Source organism: Hyla sarda, chromosome 2 (genome assembly GCF_029499605.1).
Source record: "Hyla sarda isolate aHylSar1 chromosome 2, aHylSar1.hap1, whole genome shotgun sequence".
Lineage (NCBI taxonomy): Eukaryota > Metazoa > Chordata > Amphibia > Anura > Hylidae > Hyla > Hyla sarda.
The window spans coordinates 112,025,476-112,045,521 of record NC_079190.1 but is presented as its reverse complement, the minus strand read 5'-3'; the positions used below and the strand labels follow the sequence as shown (position 1 = coordinate 112,045,521).

The following is a 20,046-nucleotide window of genomic DNA, read 5'->3' as shown; positions in this document are numbered from 1 at the left end:
CTTATAAATAAAAAAGAAAGTGAGCATAAAAAAAAAAAAAATTTGTAGGTGTAAAATGGTCATTTGAAGCCTCACAATACTCTACAATACCTGTGGGGCAGATTTTTATCAAAACTGTCTGTCTGATGTACCCATAGCAACCAATAGTTCTCAGCTTTGATTTCGCAAATCGCTCTGGTAAAATAAAAGCAGAGTTTATGAGTGGTTGCTAGGAGACAATTTTTGTCTCAGACAGTTTTAATGTGTGAATATAGCCTTAGTGTACATTTTGCTAAAACTTTCTCCTCCTAAGGTGGTCTCCTGGCTAAGGATATTGGTAAGGATATTGGTCCTCATTGGCATGACGAGAAAGCCTTGATGTCCCCAATAAATGGGTTTTTCTCATAACAATAAGGCTTAGCTATTATGTTGTCTATAGCCTAGAACTACAACTGAAAGAGAAGAAAGCAAAGGCGCTCCTTGTGGAGTAACTTATGTGGTAAGTAGAGATGAGCGAACTTATAGTAAATTCGATTCGTCACGAACCTCTCGGCTCGGCAGTTGATGACTTCTCCTGCATAAATGAGTTCAGCTATCAGGTGCTCTGGGGGGGGGGCTGGAAAAGGTGGATACAGTCCTAGGAGACTCTTTCCTAGGACCGTATCCACCTTTTCCAGCCCACCGGAGCACCTGAAAGCTGAACTAATTTATGCAGGATAAGTCATCAACTGCCGAGCCGAGAAGTTCGTGACGAATCGAATTTACTGTAAATTCGCTCATCTCTAGTGGTAAGGGTAGGAAGATAAGGAGATTCAATACCGCTTACCAGATGAGGTTGCGTAACAACATGCACCACAATGGAAAAGGTGTGTAGTTAGATAAGGTCCATCTGCAGCCTTCCTGGATAACAGTAGAGTAATGTATAAAAAGGCTTTGTTTAGACCAGGATTTGTAGCGCTGATTAGGACACAGGACTCACAGGATCGGGATAACATCCATCAGAATTTATTACCAATAATGCAACGCGTGTCGCTGCGCATGCGCAGCGAAACGCGTTGCATTATTGGTAATAAATTCTGATGGATGTTATCCCGATCCTGTGAGTCCTGTGTCCTAATCAGCGCCACAAATCCTGGTCTAAACAAAGCCTTTTTCTACATTAGAACTACAGCTGTCAGTTGTACCGAATCAATATTTGTCTATACAATGTATAGAACGCCTAAAGAACCCTAGGACGCTCTACTGCGTCTTCATCTCGTTGTTAGATTACCTTCTGTAGCTGTGATGATTTAATAGAGCACATCACTACTGAAAGGATAGAAGAATTAATTCAGAGCTAAGGAAGCAATAGAAAATAAACAAATGGCTCCGAATTGTGGTGAGAAGTTTCTAACAGAAGTCCTGGCAAGTATCTGTCATTGTGGCATGCTGAAATTAGAAATGAGAGTGCTTAATTCAGCACTGCTCATCCCTGGGAACATTCGGGTTAAACTGGCTTCTTCGTTGTGCTTCCCTTTGAAAATGCTCCTAACCACAGTTAGGAATATATATTCCCCTTGGAGGATTTGGGGAGAAAAAAAAAATAAAATAAACTTTGTTGTTTCCGGACCCAAACTCCCATTCTGGTTAAATCCGCAAACTGAGTCCTCATTTCTGGTTGAGAGGAGAGACAGGATTCTCAGATGGTGAGTTCTTTGATACATTAACCCTACTGCAGCTAGAGTCTGTCAAAGACTTTCCGTAATTCTTAAAGGGGTATTCCAGGAAAAAAAACTTGATATATATATATTCCTAAGATCATCTAACCGGAATATTCCCTGACTGCGACCAATATTTACATTGTTGATTGGAAAGAAGAATAGTCATTTAGTTGCAGGTAATGCAGTGTATCTATGTTCCATTAGTGGTCTTCAACTTGCGGACCTCCAGATGTTGCAAAACTACAACTCCCAGCACAGGATTCTGTGACAGGCCTACAACAGTCTCTAATTGGCCTCAACATATCCCCAACATATCCTCAATATATCCCCACACCTCTTGTTTGAATAGTTATTGTGTAATTTTATGTCTGATACTTGTCTTTGTTTGTACCCCATAATTGTAAGCGCTAATTATATATATATATATATATATATATATATATATATATATATATATATATATATATATATATATATTTTTTTTTTTATTATATATATCTCAACTGGCTAAAAAAAAGTTAAACAGATTTGTAAATTACTTCTATTAAAAAATCTTAATCCTTTCAGTACTTTTTAGCTGCCGAGGTTGAGTTGTTCTTTTCTGTCTAAGTGCTCTCTGATGACACGTGCCTCGGGAACTGTCCAAAGTAGAAGCAAATCCCCATAGCAAAATTATTCTACTCCTGTGCAGTTCCCGAGACAAGCAGAGATGTCAGCAGAGAGCACTATGGCCAGACAGAAAAGAACAACTCCACTTCAGCAGCTGATAATCATTGGAAGGATGAAGATTTTTTTTATAGAAGTAATTTACAAATCTGTTTAACTTTCTGGAGCCAGTTGATTTTATATACACACACATATATATATATATATATATATATATATATATATATATATATATATATATATATATATATATATATGCAAATACATACACACACATTTTTTTTTTCCTGGATAACCCCTTTAACATCCTGCAGGCAAATGCCTGGTGCGTATAAGTAATGGGAGACAACCAATGACGATATACTGGCATGAATTAAGATGTGGTAGTAAATATGGTGTGATCATTGTACACATCAGTGGTACAAAACATTAAGAAATGTGTGCCAAAAATTATATATACATACGTGTGTTGCAATATCATACTCTATGCACATATTACCAAAAAGTATGTGTGTGATAGTCTATTGGCTTAAAGATTGACTAACGAATTGTTAATAGGGTTTGCAACATTGTAACAAATTCTATGTGGTTAACAGTTTATATAAATGATAACATAACCCTCTAGTACAGTGGTCTTCAACCTGCGGACCTACAGATGTTTGCAAAACTACAACTCCCAGCATGCCCGGACAGCCAACGGCTGTCCGGGCATGCTGGGAGTTGTAGTTTTGCAACATCTGGAGGTCCGCAAGTTGAAGACCACTAGTGGAACATAGATACACTGCATTATCTGCAACTAAATAACTATTCTTCTTTCCAATCAACAATGTAAATATTGGTCGCAGTCAGGGAATATTCCGGTTAGATGATCTTAGGAACAGAATATGATCAGAAAGGATCAGCGGAAGAAATTTCTGCAACAAAACTAGTATATATATATATATATGGCATATATAAAATATGGCACATTGATCATGTATACAGTATACTTACACAATTTCTGTGAACCAACATAAAATGGTTTATAGTCCAAAAATAGGAACACCACCGTCATTTACTATAATGTTAAAGTAGATTGAACCTATCTGCTGTGTGATAGGCTGTGTTCACACATTCAGGTTTTTAATTGCAAAATCATTAAATGTAAAGCCAGAAATAGATTTGAAAAGAAGAGCTTCATTGTTCTTTTTCTCCTTTGTACATATCCTCCAATGATGATCCATTCCAGGCTTTTTTTAATTGCAATTAGAAAGCTGAATGTGTGAACACAGCCTACATGCAGCATTGCTTATATGACATATACTGAGGTTACCTGTATATCCAAAGAAACTCATCCTGACACATACAAAGTTGCATATCTGGTCACTATTGTGTGCCACAAGGCAAAACTCATCCCAAAAGAAACTAAATTAAGAGTGATCGGTGGCAGCTACAAGCCTATAATGCTGGGCACTGAGTGCCAGGGAGATGCTGGGCTGGTAGTTACCTCTAACATAGGTGATGCCATTCCCCTTCTTGTGCACCAAGTGTGGCAGCTCCTGTAGCTCTGCTGTATGGAGATCTTGTGGTCCTGACTCCAGAGAGGAGCTTCTGATCCACCCACTGCCCCAAGGCTTATTGGGCTGCACCTCTCCTGCCCATTTGTGTTTATTAAAAGCCCCTCCCCCATGAAACCAGTAAGGGGGTAGGGTGTGTGTCTAGTTGGTGTAAGGTTATTATCCCATTTGGAGCTAGGGGGTATATAGGTATATGGGGATGTCTGCTGTGTGTCTGATGCTGGTATACTGGAGGAAGCACTGCACGAATGTCTGCTGACCCAACTCTAGTACAGTGATCCCTCAACTTACAATGGCCTCAACGTACAATAGTTTCAACATACGATGGTCTTTTCTGAACCATTGTAAGTTGAAACCAGACTCGGCATACAATGCTACAGACAGTCCAGATCTGTGAAAGATGTCAGTGGCTGGAAAATCTGACCAACCACAATGGGTATTCACTGGTAAAACACCTGTATTACTGAAGTGCATGCACTGAATGGTGTCTGGTAGCGCCCCCTACAGTACAGGGAGGTATTACATGTTCTGTACACTTTACCTGTACCAGGGTTAGCTGCTCCTTTGGACACCAGGTGAGGGCGGCTCCATGTTACTTTTTAGGACATTGCGTGTACTGTACAGGACCCCAAAGAAGCTCCTGTCCTCTACATAGACCCGTGTTTACCAAGCAGGGTGCCTCCAGCTGTTGTAAAACTACAACTCCCAGCATGCCCGGACAGCTTTTGGCTGTCCGGGCATGCTGGGAGTTGTAGTTTTGCAACAGCAGGAGGCTCCCTGCTTGGGAAACACTGACATAGACAGTGATTTACAGCTCCCTGCAGATCTTTCTTACTTTTATATGTAAGGATTTGCTTTATCTATATTAGTTATCTACTTATTTTTCTTTAATCCTCACTTTTTCCTATTTTTGGATGACATTTTGGTGGCTTCAGAACCAATTACAAGGTTTCCATAGAGTTATGGTCTCAACATACAATGGTTTCAACATACAATGGTCGTCCTGGAGCCAATTAATATTGTAACTTGAGGGACCACTGTATATACAGTATATACATGTTATACAGTATATGCCCCAAGTGCTCTGCTTGTCACATTCCAAGGGATACAGTGTCATACCTATATGTAGTGCAGGTAAATGGCCGCCTGCAGAACACAGCACTCTGACATAATGGGACACCTAATTGAGGCAACTGACAACAGGCATGCCAGTCACAATGAGTGGTGTGGGTGCCCACTTGCTGGGAATGGCACTGCCTTGTGCTTCACCCGGCTATATCTAGCAATCTATGGTGGTCGCATCACTTAATAAAACTTTTGACATTTCTGCATGACTTCAAAGCTTTTTCTCATGACAGTAATGCTTGATCTTCACATGCTGCAGTTTTTCTGCAACTGATCTTAAAGGGGTACTCCAGTGGGAAAAAATTAAAAATAAATTTCAAATCAACTGGTGCCAGAAAGTTAAACAAACTTGTAATTTCTTCTGTTTAAAAATGTTAATCCAACAGTACTTATCAGTATGCTGCAGAGGAAGTTGTGTTTGTTTCTGGAGTTCTTTTTCTGTCTGACCACAGTGCTCTCTGCTGACACCTCGGTCAATATCAGGAACTGTCTAGAGTACAAGCAAATCCCCACAGCAAACCTCTCCTGCTCTGGACACTTCCTGATATTGAGAGAGGTGTCAGCAGAGAGCACTGTGGTCAGACTGGAGAGAACTCCATAAAGAAATACAACTTCCTGTGGAGCATACGGCAGGTGATAAGTACTGGATGGATTAACCGGTACCGGTACGTCATGAGTCCGCTCCCGTTCTATAACGCGTGGCCACGGCGTGGCCCCGCTCCATGGCAGGTCGGGCCCGGCATGATGTGGCTAATAGTGCGTGGCACTGATCGCAGTGCCACGCTATTAACCCTTTAGATGCGACATTCAAAGTTGAACACTGCATCTAAAGTAAAAGTAAATCATTGCTGGTTAGCTCAGGGGGCTGTTCGTGATGTCCGTGGTGAAATCGCGGCATCCCGAAAAGCTGTGAGACAGCAGGAGGGTCCCTTACCTGCCTCTTGGTGTCCGATTGCCGAATGACTGCTCAGTGCCTGAGATCCAGGCATGAGCAATCAAGCGGCAGAATCATTGATCAATGGTTTCCTATGAGAAACCAATGATCAATGTAAAAGATCAGTGTGTGCAGTGTTATAGGTCCCTATGGGAGCTATAACATTGCAAAAAAAAAAAAAAGGGAAAAAAAAGTGAATAAAGATCATTTAAAACCTCCCCTAATAAAAGTTTGAATCACCCCCCTTTTCCCATAAAAAAAACAAACTGTGTACATAAAAATAAACATATGTGGTATCGCCACATGCGGAAATGTCCGAATTATAAAAATATATTGTTAAATAAGCTGCACGGTCAATGGTGTACGCGCCAAAAAATGAAAATTTTTGATCAATAAGTCCTATGAATGCAAAAATGGTACCGCTAAAAACTTCAGATCACGGCGCCCTCATACCGCCCCATACACGGAAAAATAAAAAAGTTATAGGGGTCAGAAGATGACAATTTTAAACATATAAATTTTCCTGCATGTAGTTATGATTTTTTCCAGAAGTGCGACAAAATCAAACCTATATAAGTAGGGTATCATTTTAATCGTATGGACCTACAGAATAATGATAAGGTGTCATTTTTACCGGAAAATGTACTGCGTAGAAATGGAAGCCCCCAAAAGTTACAAATGGTGTGTTTTTCAATTTTGTCTCACAATGATTTTCTTTTCCGTTTCACCGTAGATTTTTGGGTAAAATGACTGAAGTCATTACAAAGTAGAATTGGTGGCACAAAAAATAAGCCATCATATGGATTTGTAGGTGCAAAATTGAAAGCGTTATGATTTTTTAAATGTAAGGAGGAAAAAATGAAAAATGCAAAAATGGCTTCCTTAAGGGGTTAAAGGAAAACTCTTGCATGTTTGCTCCCGCACTAACCACAGGTACCGATGGATAGTTCGGGGGACGCTGATTCCTATGATCCCTACCTTGACCGGATCCGTCTGGCCGTTTGCCCGCAATCTTAGTTTTATTATATCTGTAAATGTTGCTGTAACTGGCACGGGCGGGGTTTCTGCAGCTTAACTGGCACTGACATCAGCGCCGCTTATGAATATTCATCCCCTCTCCCTCCAGCTCTGCCTCTCTTTGCTGCTCCTAACTGGTCTTCACTGCGCATGTACCGTTTCCTGACATTTCTTTTCCAATATTCCCCATGGAAATGGGGAAATGCCATGAATGAGGGCCAGAGGTTTATTCACACAACAGAATTTCCGCATGCGGATTCCGCCTCAAATTAAAGCCCAATAGCCTTCTATGGGATTCTGCACTCCTAATCAAACTTCTGAATTTCCGCATGCAGATTCTGCACCAATTCCGCACAAGCCAGAAACCACCCAATGAATACGGAAGCGGAATTGGTGCAGATGTGAATAGACGAATTTCTGAGTGGAGAAATTCTGCATGGAAATTCTGATGCAGTAGCCTCCCATTGTTTTCAATAAAAAAAATGTTGCTGAAATTCAAATTCTGTAATCCACCTTAATCTGCATTGCCGTCAGTGGTGACAGCACATGTCCACGCACTGAATCAGTTGGCTGTGCACAAAGTTTCTAACTAGTGTTGGTCGCGAATATTCGCATTTCAAATTTTTATCGCGAATATCGCAAATTTGCTAATCCAGGAATATTGCGAATATATTCGCTATATATTCAAAATGTACAAATATTCACTTTTTTCCACATATGCGAATATTCGCATATTCCTTCTTTTCACTTGTGGGACAATTAGAATAATGCAAATACACTTTTTAGAGGTTATCAACAACATCCATAGCAACCAATAGTAAAGTTGCCCACCCCCTCACTGTTTTCTTCCTCGAATACGTGAAGATGCAAATATAACAATTACGCAAAATTCACGAATATAAGTCGAATATTCGTCTATATATTCGCGAAATATCGCAAATTCAAATATAGGCAATGCTGCTCATCACTATTTCCAACTGGAATTTTTTTCCAGGCAGACATTCTGTAGTGTGAGTGCATTCTCTGAGACAACATGAATTAAGCCAAGTGTATGGATACAATTGAGTCAGCTATACTGTGGGGTCCTTGAGAAAAGGGTGCGCCATCCTTAATGGTATTGTACACATTTAATACGTTGTTGAATAGTGTGGTGGTGTCAAACTACACCTCAAAGAGGCAGTTTTTTCTAAATCTTTACACAGCAGAAAATGTGCAGAATCTGCACCAGAAAACTATTCCAATTTACACAAAAACTGATGTACAGGGTGGGCCATTTGTATGGATACATCTTAATAAAATGGGAATGGTTGGTGATATTAACTTCCTGTTTGTGGCACATTAGTATATGTGAGGGGGGGGGGGGGACTTTTCAAGATGGGTGGTGACCATGGCAGCCATTTTGAAGTTTGCCATTTTGAATCCAACTTTGTTTTTTTCAATAGGAAGAAGGTCATGTGACACATCAAACTTATTGGGAATTTCACAAGAAAAACAATGATGTACTTTGTTTTAACGTAACTTTATTCTTTCATGAGTTATTTACAAGTTTCTGACCTCTTATAAAATGTGTTCAATGTGCTGCCCATTGTGTTGGATTGTCAATGCAACCTTCTTCTCCGAATCTTCACACACGGATAGCAACACTGCAGGAGAAATGCTAGCACAGGCTTCCAGTATCCATAGTTTCAGGTGCTGCACATCTCGTATCTTCACAGCATAGACAATTGCCTTTAGATGACCCCAAAGATAAAAGCCTAAGAGGGTCAGATCGGGAGACCTTGGGGGCAATTCAAATGGCCCACGACAACCAATCCACTTTCCAGGAAACTGTTCATCTAGGAATGCTCGGACCTGACACCCATGTGGTGGTGCACCATCTTGCTGGAAAAACTCAGGGAACGTGCCAGGTCCGAGCATTCCCAGTTGAATGGCCCCCAAGGTCTCCCAATCTGACCCCCTTAGACTTTTATCTTTGGGGTCATCTGAAGGCAATTGTCTATGCTGTGAAGATACGAGATGTGCAGCACCTGAAACTACGGATACTGGAAGCCTGTACTAGCATTTCTCCTGCGGTGTTGCTATCAGTGTGTGAAGATTCGGAGAAGAGGGTTGCATTGACAATCCAACACAATGGGCAGCACATTGAACAGATTTTATAAGTGGTCAGAAACTTGTAAATAAGTCATGAAAAATTAAAGTTACGTTAAAACTAAGCACATCATTGTTTTTCTTGTGAAATTCCCAATAAGTTTTATGTGTCACATGACCCTCTTCCTATTGAAAAAACTAAAGTTGGATTCCAAATGGCCGACTTCAAAATGGCCACCATGGTCACCACCCATCTTGAAAAGTCCCCCCCCCCCTCACATATACTAATGTGCAAAAAACAGGAAGTTAATATCACCAACCATTCCCATTTTATTAAGGTGTATCCATATAAATGGCCCACCCTGTACATTCCTTGCACTACATTTGTGCCTCACTCAATAATGGGGCATGGCCCAGATACAAATTTGCATGGCTTAGTAAGACATTATGTTTTACCGGAACATTGTGACGTCACGGCTCCGCCACCTTAATACAAGTCTATAGGAGGGGGCATGGCGGCCATCACGCCCCCTCCCATAGACTTGTATTGAGGCCGTGACATCACAAGAGGTCAGAGCCGTGACATCACAATGTTACGGCCCCTGTATCCCCCGTCATTACGCACAGAGCGAGTTCGCTCTGTGCAGTGATGACGACGGGGTGCTGCAGCTGAGATCGCGGGGGTCCCCAGCAGTGGGACCCCCCGATTAGACATCTTAAGATGTCTAGGGGTGTAGTACCCCTTTAAGGGTACACACAGAGTTAAGGCAGAGTAAGCTCCTTGCTGCTGCTGTAGCTCTGTGTGTCCGCTCATGACTGTGGATTTCCCGCCGGCGGTCACAAGTGGACACACAGAGCTACGGCAGCAACAGCAGGGAGTTTGCTCTGCCGTAACTCTGTGTGTGCAGGCAGTGCATCTTGAACTGTCCAGAGTGGGAAAGGTTTGCTATGGGGATTTGCTTGTACTCTGGACAGTTCCTGACATGGACAGAGGTGTCAGCAGAGAGCATTGTGTTCAGACAGAAAAGAACACCTCAACTTCCTCTAGAGCATACAGCAGCTGATAAGTACTGGAAGGATTAACATTTTTAATAGAAGCAATTTACAAATCTGTTTAACTTTGTGGAGCCAATTGATATGAAAAAAATTGCTTTCCACCAGAGTACCCCTTTAATTTCTTTTTATCAATTTTGGAGGGATGTCCAGTTCTTAGTAATGTCTATGTTGCACCATATTTCCCCATTTAATAATTATTATGTTTTGTGGTATATTGAGTTGTTGAGCTGATCGCGTGTCATAGAGGGGTGGTTTTGCCGAGACCTGTGTCTAATGCTGGACAACACCAATCCGGTTATTCCCAGGAATTAACCCCTAAGACGCCCAGATCAAAGTTGATTGTGGCATCTACAATAAAAAGTAAAAAAACACTCCCAGCAGCTCATTGGAGCTGATAGGGACCATCACGGTGAAATTGCAATGTCCCCAGCAGCTGAGAGGACGGCAAGAAGGCCCTTACCTGCCTCCTTGCCATCCGAAGCACTCAGACGGATCCCTCCAAGGAACAGCCCAGGATAAAAGCAGCGCACAAGACTTCAAAGGTAAAATGGTTTATTTACCCGCCATGCCTTGCCATCCGATCGGTTCTCCAAAGCTCCCCTGGCAGGCTTGAGCAATCGAGCACTGATAACACTGATCAATGCTATGCTATGGCATAGCATTGTTCAGTGTATGCAATCTAATGATTGCATGTAATAGTCTCTTATGGGGACTGAAAAATAGTGTAAAAAAATCTTAATAAATGTGAATTAACCCCTTCCTCAATAAACCCCTTTTCCCCATTAAAAAAAAAAAAAAAAATTAATAATAATAACATAAAAATATATGGTATCACTGTGTGCATAAATGTCCGAACTATAAAAAATATAATGTTAATTAAACCACATGGACAATGGAGTAAACATAAAAAAAATACAAAAGTCCAGAATTGCTTATTTTTTCACTTTGTTAACCGATAGAAATTGTATAAAAAGTGATGAAAAAGTCCCATCAAAAAATGTTACTGATAAAAACTACAGATCACAGCACAAAAAATGAGCCCTCACACATCCCTGTATATGGAAAAATAAAAAAAAGTTATAGGGGTCAGAAGAGGACAATTTTAAACGTATAAATTTTCCTACAAAAAGTTATAATTTTTTTAAAAGAAGTAAAACAAAATCAAACCTATATACCGTATTTATCGGGGTATACCACGCACCGGCCTATAACACGCACCCTCATTTTACCAAGGTTATTTGGGTAAAAAAAGTTTTTTACCCAAATATCCATGGTAAAATGAGGGTGCGTGTGTTCGCGTGTATACCCCGATACACCCCCAGGAAAGGCAGGGGGAGAGAGGCCGTCGCTGCCCGCTTCTCTCCCCCTGCCTTTCCTGGGGTCTAGAGCCCTGCTGCCGGCCCTTCTCTCCCCCTGGCTATCGGCGCCGCTGCCCGTTCTGTCCCCCTGACTATCAGTGCCGGCGCCCCATTGCTGGCGCCGATAGCCAGGGGGAGAGAAGCGGCGCCGACAGCCAGGGGGAGAGAAGGGGCAGCGGCACCCATTGCCGGCGCCGCTGCCCCGTTGCCTCCCCCCATCCCCGGTGGCATAATTACCTGGGTCGGGTCCGCTCTGCTGCTGGCCTCCGGCGTGCGTCCCCTGCGTCGTTGCTATGCGCTGCAAGGCGCGGCGCATGACGTCTGTGCGCCGCGGCGTGCATAGCAACAACGCAGGGGACGCACGCCGGAGGCCTGCAGCAGCGCGGACCCGACCCAGGTAATTATGCCACCGGGGATGGGGGGAGGCAACGGGGCAGCGGCGCCGGCAATGGGTGCCGCTGCCCCTTCTCTCCCCCGGGCAGCGGCGCCGATAGCCAGGGGGAGAGAAGGGCCGGCAGCAGGGCTCTAGACCCCAGGAAAGGCAGAGGGAGAGAAGCGACGGCCTCTCTCCCCCTGCCTTTCCTGGGGGTGTATCGGCGTATAACACGCACATAGACTTTAGGCTAAAAAATTTTGCCTAAAAAGTGCGTGTTATACGCCGCAAAATATGGTAAATTGTGTATAATTTTAATCATATGGACCTACAGAATAAAGATAAGGTGTCAATTTTAACAGAATGTGCTCTGCTTGGAAGCGGAAGCCCCCAAAAGTTACAAAATGGCTTTAAAAAAAAAATTTACCCCACAATTATAAATTTTTTTTGTTTCGCTGTAGATTTTGTGGTGAAATCATTGATTTAATTACAAAGTAAAATTGGTGGCGCAAAAAACAAGCCCTCATATAGGTCTGTAGGTCCTTAAAGGGGTACTCCGGTGCTAAAACATCTTATCCCCTATCCAAAGGATAGGGGATAAGATGCCTGATCGTGAGGGTCCCGCCGCTGGGGAACCCCGTGATCTTACACGCAGCACCCCGTTATAATCAGTCCCCGGAGCATGTTTGCTCCGGGTCTGATTACTGGCAATCACGTGGACGGAGCATTGTAATGTCACGGCCCCACCCGCGTGCGATGTCACGCTCCGCCCCCTCAATGCAAGCCTATGGGAGGGGGCGTGGCAGCTGCCACGCCCCCTCCCATAGGCTTGCATTGAGGGGGCGGAGCATGATGTCACACGGGGCCGCTCCGGGGACTGATTATAACGGGGTGTAAGATCGCCAGTGGCGGGACCCCCCTTTAGATAGGGGATAAGATGTTATAGCACCGGAATACCCCTTAAAGGGGGTTAAAGGTAAAAAAAAAAAAAAAAAAAAGTTCTGACATGATTTATCGTTGTCTCATTCTTTAACATGATAAGAACCTGGCATTTTAGAAGGGTGTATAGACTTTTTCTATCCACTGTATGTGACGCTACTGTACCCCTTATGCTTCATATAGTTTATGGCATGCTCCATTGTATGCCCTATTACAGGAGAACCGTCATGTAGAAGCATTTCTTCTAGGGTAGAGTTTCTCTGTAATCCAGTGTTGTTTTGAGGTACTACATAGTGGCAGATAGAATAAGTAGTATGGGGCGGCAGGGATCTCTGTATGCCTCTTTACAGGTTTTGTGTCTAAACCTTTTTTTGCAGTGAATAAGAAGTCTTTGGCAGGAAATTAAAATGAAGGCTCCATATTATTTTATTCTCATGTATCTCACCATGGCTGTGTGGTGTATTCTGGCCGGAGTGTATAGCTATTTGACGCTTGGTACCTGCGATCACATACGATTAGGAGCAATAATGTGATGGAAACAGCCAGGACATTTTTCGCCATTCGCTTTGATACATATGAATTAAACAGAATAGAGAAATGTGCCTGGTTCTCTATGGAGTTCTGTACACCACATTCCCCAGGCCCTGGTCGTTGGCTTCAGCAAAGGTAACAAGGGTGATGGGTCTTTTTGAGGAGCTTGTTTGTCAAGCATGGGAGTCATCCCCAAGAAACAGCAGGGGGCTAAATAGTTTAGAAAGAGTCTTTGAAGTTTGAAAAGAAAACTAATAAAGTGGAGAACAAGAGAGGATAATTGGACTCGGCAGTAGAATTCCAGGTGGGAATCTGCCCCATGGCATTCTGGACAATATAAAGTGAATTTAAGGTCCTACCTGTAATGAGGAGCATTATTTATTTGTGGGAATGTACATGTACTGGGAGTAGGTCAATTTATGTGCCTACATTCTGTCTGGGGGAGACACATTGTCAAAGGTTTTTATAAAGACCATGTCCCCGCTAACATTATGGAGCATCATGAATGGACATGCAGGTAGCAAACATTACTGATTCATAGTAATGTAATGTATTCTCGGAATTCTTATGCTGAAAAATAGAATTCTTTGTAAAGTGCCATACAGGGCCTATACGGTCTATGATCTATGATAAAGTACAGGGAATCATATGTCACGTACTCATGGGGCGTTATCAAAACCTGTGTAGATGAAGAGTGGCGCAGTTCCCTACAGCAACCAATCAGATTGCTTCTTTTAGTTTTCAGAGGCCCTTTTGAAAATAAAAGAAGCGATCTGATTGGTTGCTATAGGGAACTGCACCACTCTTCATCTACACAGGTTTTGATAAATCTCCCCCACAATTTCACCCCGAAGTCCAGCAGAAAGTAGAGGAGATTTATCAAAACCTGTGTAGAGGAAAATGGTGCAGTTGCCATAGAAACCAATCAAACCAATCAGATCAGTTCTTGAATTTTTCCAATTTTTTTAAAATACAGTGACCCCCCGACCTACGATAATTTCAACATACGATGGCCTCTCAGAGGCCATCGCATGTTGAAGGAAGCATCAACATACGATGCTTTTGTATGTCGGGCCATCGCATAAACGGCTATCCTGCAGCGCAGACTGCTTCAGCTATTTACGGTGCCCCGTGTGGTCCACTGATGATCTCTCACCTGTCCTCAGGGCTCCGTAGCGTACTCCTCGGGATCCCCTGCATCGCCGACGCTCTCCATCGCGTCGCCGTGCACGCCGTCCCGTCATCCAATAGGAGCGGCATGTGTAGCGACATGATGGTGGCGACGGAGAGTGACGTTCCCAGGCAGCAGAGACCTTCCCGGAGCGTCAGGGACACCCTGGGGACGTGGCGACAGCGATGGAGGGCGACATCCAGGGCAGCGGTGACGGTCTGGAGCTGCGGGGACACGTGAGTATAACCTCCAATACCAGTGGTCTTCAACCTGCGGACCTCCAAATGTTGCAAAACTACAACTCCCAGCATGCCCGGACAGCCGTTGGCTGTCCGGGCATGCTGGGAGTTGTAGTTTTGCAACATCTGGAGGTCCGCAGGTTGGAGACCACTGTCCTATACTTTACATTGCACGGATCCCTCAACATACGATGGTTTCAGCAAACGATGGTTCATTTGGAACTGATCGTATGTGAGGGACCACTGTATGGGCTTTGGGCAACTGCACGACATTTCTAGAAACTTTGTGTCTTGTTCTCTGGAAAGGGGAGACAAAACTGAAGTCCCATCAGCTCTATACTCACAGAGGCAAAAATGAAGCATACAAAGAAAAAAACACTGTACCTACTGTGAAGCATGGAGGACTCTCGGTTATATTTTGGGCTTGCTTTGCTGCATCTGGAACAAGGTATCAGGGATCTGTACATGAAACAATGAAATTTCAAGACTGTCAACGCATTTCGGGGAAAAATATGCTGCCCAGTGTCAGAAACCTTGGTCTCAGTGGCAGGTCATGGGGCTTTCAACAGGATAATGACCCAAAACACACAGCTAAAAACATTTAAGAATGGCTAAGAACCATTGGAATATTCTAAAGGACATGTAGTCTGGAGAAGGTGCCCTTCGAACCTGAGACAGCTGGGGAAGTTTGCTTATATAGAGTGGACCAAAATACCTGGAGACAAGTGCAGAAGTCTCATTGAGGCTATGTTCACACTGCGCAATTTCCTTAAAGGGGTACTCCGCTGCCCTGCTTCGGAAGCTCCGCTCCCCAGCGTCCGGAAGTTTATTGTTCCGAATGCTGCGTGCAGGCTTCCGTGTTCAGGACCGCCCCTTGTGACATCACGCCCGCCCCCTCGTGATGTCACGCCCGCCCCCTCAACGAAAGCCTATGGGAAGGCTTTCGTTGAGGGGGCCACTTCCCTTCCCATAGGCTTTCGTTGAGGGGGCGGGCGTGACATCACGAGGGGCGGCCCTGAACACGGAAGCAATAAACTTCCGGACGCTGGGGAGCGGAGCTTCCGAAGCAGGGCAGCGGAGTAGCCCTTTAATTCTGCACAAATTCCATCCAGCAAAGCTTGCTGAACAGAATTGCAGCAAAATTTCGGAGGAATTCTGTGTTCTCAACACAGAATTCTGCCAAAATTCAAGCCCCATCGAGTTTAATGGGATTCTGCCCGAAACTCAGCAAAATGATAAGATTGGCCTTATGTTTCTGCGGAACGCATCGGAATGGGACATCGGCATCCCATTGAACGTGTGCAGTAAATTTCAGTGACATTTTCTGGTGGAATTCCGCAAGGAAATTCCACCGTGTGAACGTAGCCTGAGAACTACAGAAATCATTTGATCATAGTGACTGTCTCAAAAGATTCAAAACTTTATTTAATTTATGAAGACATCAAATAGAAAATAGAGCACAAAAAGGCACCAGATACAGCTGAACAACAGTGGGTATAGAGACTGGCTAAATAGCAGCATTTATGTTATCATGGTCAGTTACTGAAAGACAAGGAGTAAGGGTATAGGGCATCAGGCAGAAACACTTGAGCCTCAAATACTAATGAATATGTCCAAAGCCTGCCATGGGTAAATCATACAGAGATAACAACATAATACAGGATGCCAGACCATACCCACCTGACCCCAACGATCGTTTCGCTTTTCTAAAATGCTTCCTCAGGGGGCGCCTTAATCTCTTCCTATCAGTGTTCTCAATCTCATGCACAGTCACTTACCCTAGTGTAAGGTGTTTTTCCCTTTTTGGTGTTCTGCCTCAAAAGATTGTAAAACAAAATATGAGCTTCAGGTACCATTATTTTTGTCCAGCTTCATTATTTTGTTTTTCAACATGATTCTGATGAACCACAATCCAAAAGAAATGTCTGATATTCATCAGTTATTTCTCTGTAAATTTTTATTCATTATTACTCTTGTCAGTTTTAAGATATGTCAGGGAGCATTTTGGGTTTTTGTCTTTAAAGGGGTTCTCCACTGCCCTGTCTTCCGGAGCTCCGCTCGCAGTGTTCGGAAGTTTATTACTCTGGACGCTGTGTGAGGGCTTCCGTGTTCGAGGCCACCCCCTCATGACGTCACGCCCGCACCCTCAACAAAAGTCTATGGGAAGGGGGCACGACCGCTGTCACGCCCCCTTCCCATAGACTTTCGTTGAGGGGGACGGGCGTGGGGAAGTCACGTGGGTGCGGGCGTGATGTCATGAGGGGGCGGCCTCGAACACGGAAGCCCTCACACAGCGTCCAGAGTAATAAACTTCAGGACGCTGCGAGCGGAGCTCCGGAAGACAGGGCAGTGGAGAACCCCTTTAACAGAAGGGTACCAAGAATTTTGTCCACATGTGTATCACCTGGAAAGTGCACCTGAACCTGAAAATATACAGTACTATATGACAGAAGTATCGCAAACTCGGGAAAAAATTGCATCTTAGTGCAGTTTGTGTATCCATACAAAGTGCTGCAAAATACCGATTTTTTTTTAGATCAGTCGTGTATGTGACTTACGATCATATTATCATAACACGATCATATTTTCTGCACCCATGTTACAGTCACAAGTCCGAGCATGACAGCATGTCTAATGGCCCGAAGTGACAGTCTCATAGATCCCTATTAAAACGATCCCATTAGATCCAGCTTAGAATCAGCACATGCAGTTGTAATAAAGACCCAGAAATGCAGCTCGTGTGAAATAGCCCATGGTTGCTTTTTAGTAGTTAAGTACAGATTTTAACACTTTCCTCAGTTTACATAATCTAATTTTACAAGAGAACACTGAACCTGTGTCATGTCTGCAATCGTATTCAATGGTATTCTGTGATGGTTTCATATGGTCACATCATAAACTGTACATATGCATTTAAAATGCTCATTGCGCGCTAATTCTATCCTTCTTGTAAGTTTACACTGTCTACTGAAGTATATGGATGCATTCATATGTCATCTAGAATATACTAAGCAGAATTGTAAATACATACAATACAGATACTGAATGATCTATCTCACAGATATATTGCGGATGTGTATTTCGCATATGAAGGCAAAGACCCATGTAAAATTGACTAAAATCAGGGTTCCGTGCTTCCTCTATACACTGCTCAAAAAAATAAAGGGAACCCTTAAACAACACAATGTAACTCCAAGTCAATCACACTTCTGTGAAATCACACTGTCCACTCAGGAAGCAACACTGATTGACATCAATTTCACATGATGTTGTGCAACAGACAACAGGTGGAAATTATAGGCAATTAGCAAGACACCCCCAATAAAGGAGTGGTTCTGCAGGTGGTGACCACAGACCACTTCTCAGTTCCTATGCTTCCCTGCTGATGTTTTGGTCACTTTTGAATGCTGGCAGTGCTTTCACTCTAGTGGTAGCATGAGACAGAGTATACAACCTTCACAAGTGGCTCAGGTAGTGCAGCTCATCCAGGATGGCACATCAATGCGAGCTGTGGCAAGAAGGTTTGCTGTGTCTGTCAGCGTAGTGTCCAGAGCATGGAGGCGCTACCAAGAGACAGGCCAGTACATCAGAAGTGGAGGAGGCTGTAGAAGGGCAACCACCCAGCAGCAGGACCGCTACCTCCGCCTTTGTGCAAGGGGGAGCAGGAGAAGCACTGCCAGAGCCCTGCAAAATTACCTCCAGCAGGCCACAAATGTGCATGTGTCCACTCAAACGGTCAGAAACAGACTCCATAAGGGTGGTATGAGATCCCGACGTCAACAGGAGGGGGTTGTGCTTACAGCCCAACACCATGCAGGATGTTTGGCATTTGCCAGAGAACACCAAGAATGGCAAATTTGCCACTGGTGCCCTGTGCTCTTCACAGATGAAAGCAGGTTCACACTGAGCACATGTGACAGACGTGACAGAGTCTGGAGACGCCGTGAAGAATGTTCTGCTGCCTGCAACATCCTCCAGCATGACCAGTTTGGTGGTGGGTCAGTAATGGTGTGGGGTGGTATTTCTTTGAGGGGCCGCACAGCCATCCATGTGCTTGCCAGAGGTAGCCTGACTGCCATTAGGTACCGAGATGACATTCTCAGACCCCTTGTGAGACCATATGCTGGTGTGGTTGGCCCTGGGTTCCTCCTAATGCAAGACACGCCCCCTCCCATTTGACTTGCATTGAGGGGACGGACAGAGTCGGGACGTCACAGACTTCCGTTCCGGTGGTCGGGACCCAGACCCTCCAGTGCTTCCAGAGCAGAAACAGGTGGGTGCCGCATGTATATTGCCGAGGTCCCCAGTGGCGGGACCCCCGCGATCAGACATCTTATCCCCTATCCTTTGGATAGGGGATAAGGTGTCTAGGGGTAGAGTACCCCTTTAACACCTCTGAGACCATGTTTACACTGAGTATAAATAAGGGCACATTTTTGTCACTGTAATGAGCAAAAAATAAAGGCTGGACTTTCCAAATATAGCTGAAAAACCATCCACAAAAATACGCCTATTTTTTTACGCAGTGTGAACAGAGCTTTAGGGCCTCTTCATGTCCATGTAAAGGGTTCGAAGACTCTATTGCAGATTCCGGCAAAAATCCTAGACAAAGTAGCTCAGCATGCAGCTGTCGATAAAACGCTGCACACAATGCAGTAGTAGCACTGGCATCATTTTTATTGCTTTTTTCTCTATGAAAGTAGAAAGTTTTCTTGTTTCTTGTTTAAAAAAAAAAATCGACGCATTATTTTAAAGATATAAAAAAAAAATTGGTCATCTCAACAGGATGCAAAATCCGTTGTGAACCTTGCCTAACTGGAGGCATTCCTTGGTAAATGTGGAACCTTGCTCGCCCGCATACTATGTATAGTTGTCATGTGATTTGCCCTCAGCACCCTTATGGAATCATGATGTTTGTTTGTCAGCTTCCCCACATTAAGCTTGTTACATTGGTTACCTAGCAGCCATTCTGACGACAGTGATGAATGAGGCTGTGTGACAGGTAGTGGACACAAGGACAAGGTGTGTGCTCTTGTTGTCATGCTGGGATCTTCTTTTTATTGTTTGTGCCCCTTTCTTCCTGCACTGCAGCCCCGCAGCAAAACAGATACTCACAGGTGTGAGGAACTGCCTGGGGTCTTACAGGTTAAACCTTGATGAACTATGGCAAAGTAATGATTCGTTCTTTGTTGTTACATGGATAAGCTTCTTTTTGTTTTGGTTTTTACTTTTGTTGTTTTTAACTACATTAAGTACATTCACATTTACAGGATCTGCTGCAGATTTTATGCTGCAGATATCAATGTAACTAAAA

At 43.6% G+C, this 20,046-nt stretch overlaps 1 protein-coding gene across 35 annotated transcripts in view; it reads right to left on the bottom strand.

The window, feature by feature from the left end:
- SP7 (Sp7 transcription factor) overlaps positions 1–20,046 on the bottom strand; it is a 189,938-nt gene that overhangs the window by 15,184 nt on the left and 154,708 nt on the right. For 6 of the 35 annotated variants that reach the window (XM_056555277.1, XM_056555268.1, XM_056555266.1 and 3 more), the window contains one exon: positions 15,117–15,191. The exons of 25 other annotated variants lie outside the window; for them this stretch is intronic. The gene's annotated coding sequence lies outside the window, so the exon portion shown is untranslated. Of the gene's footprint in view, positions 1–265; positions 333–15,116; positions 15,192–20,046 lie in introns of those variants that run through there. 4 more of the 35 variants (XM_056555267.1, XM_056555271.1, XM_056555275.1 and 1 more) reach the window with 2 other exon arrangements.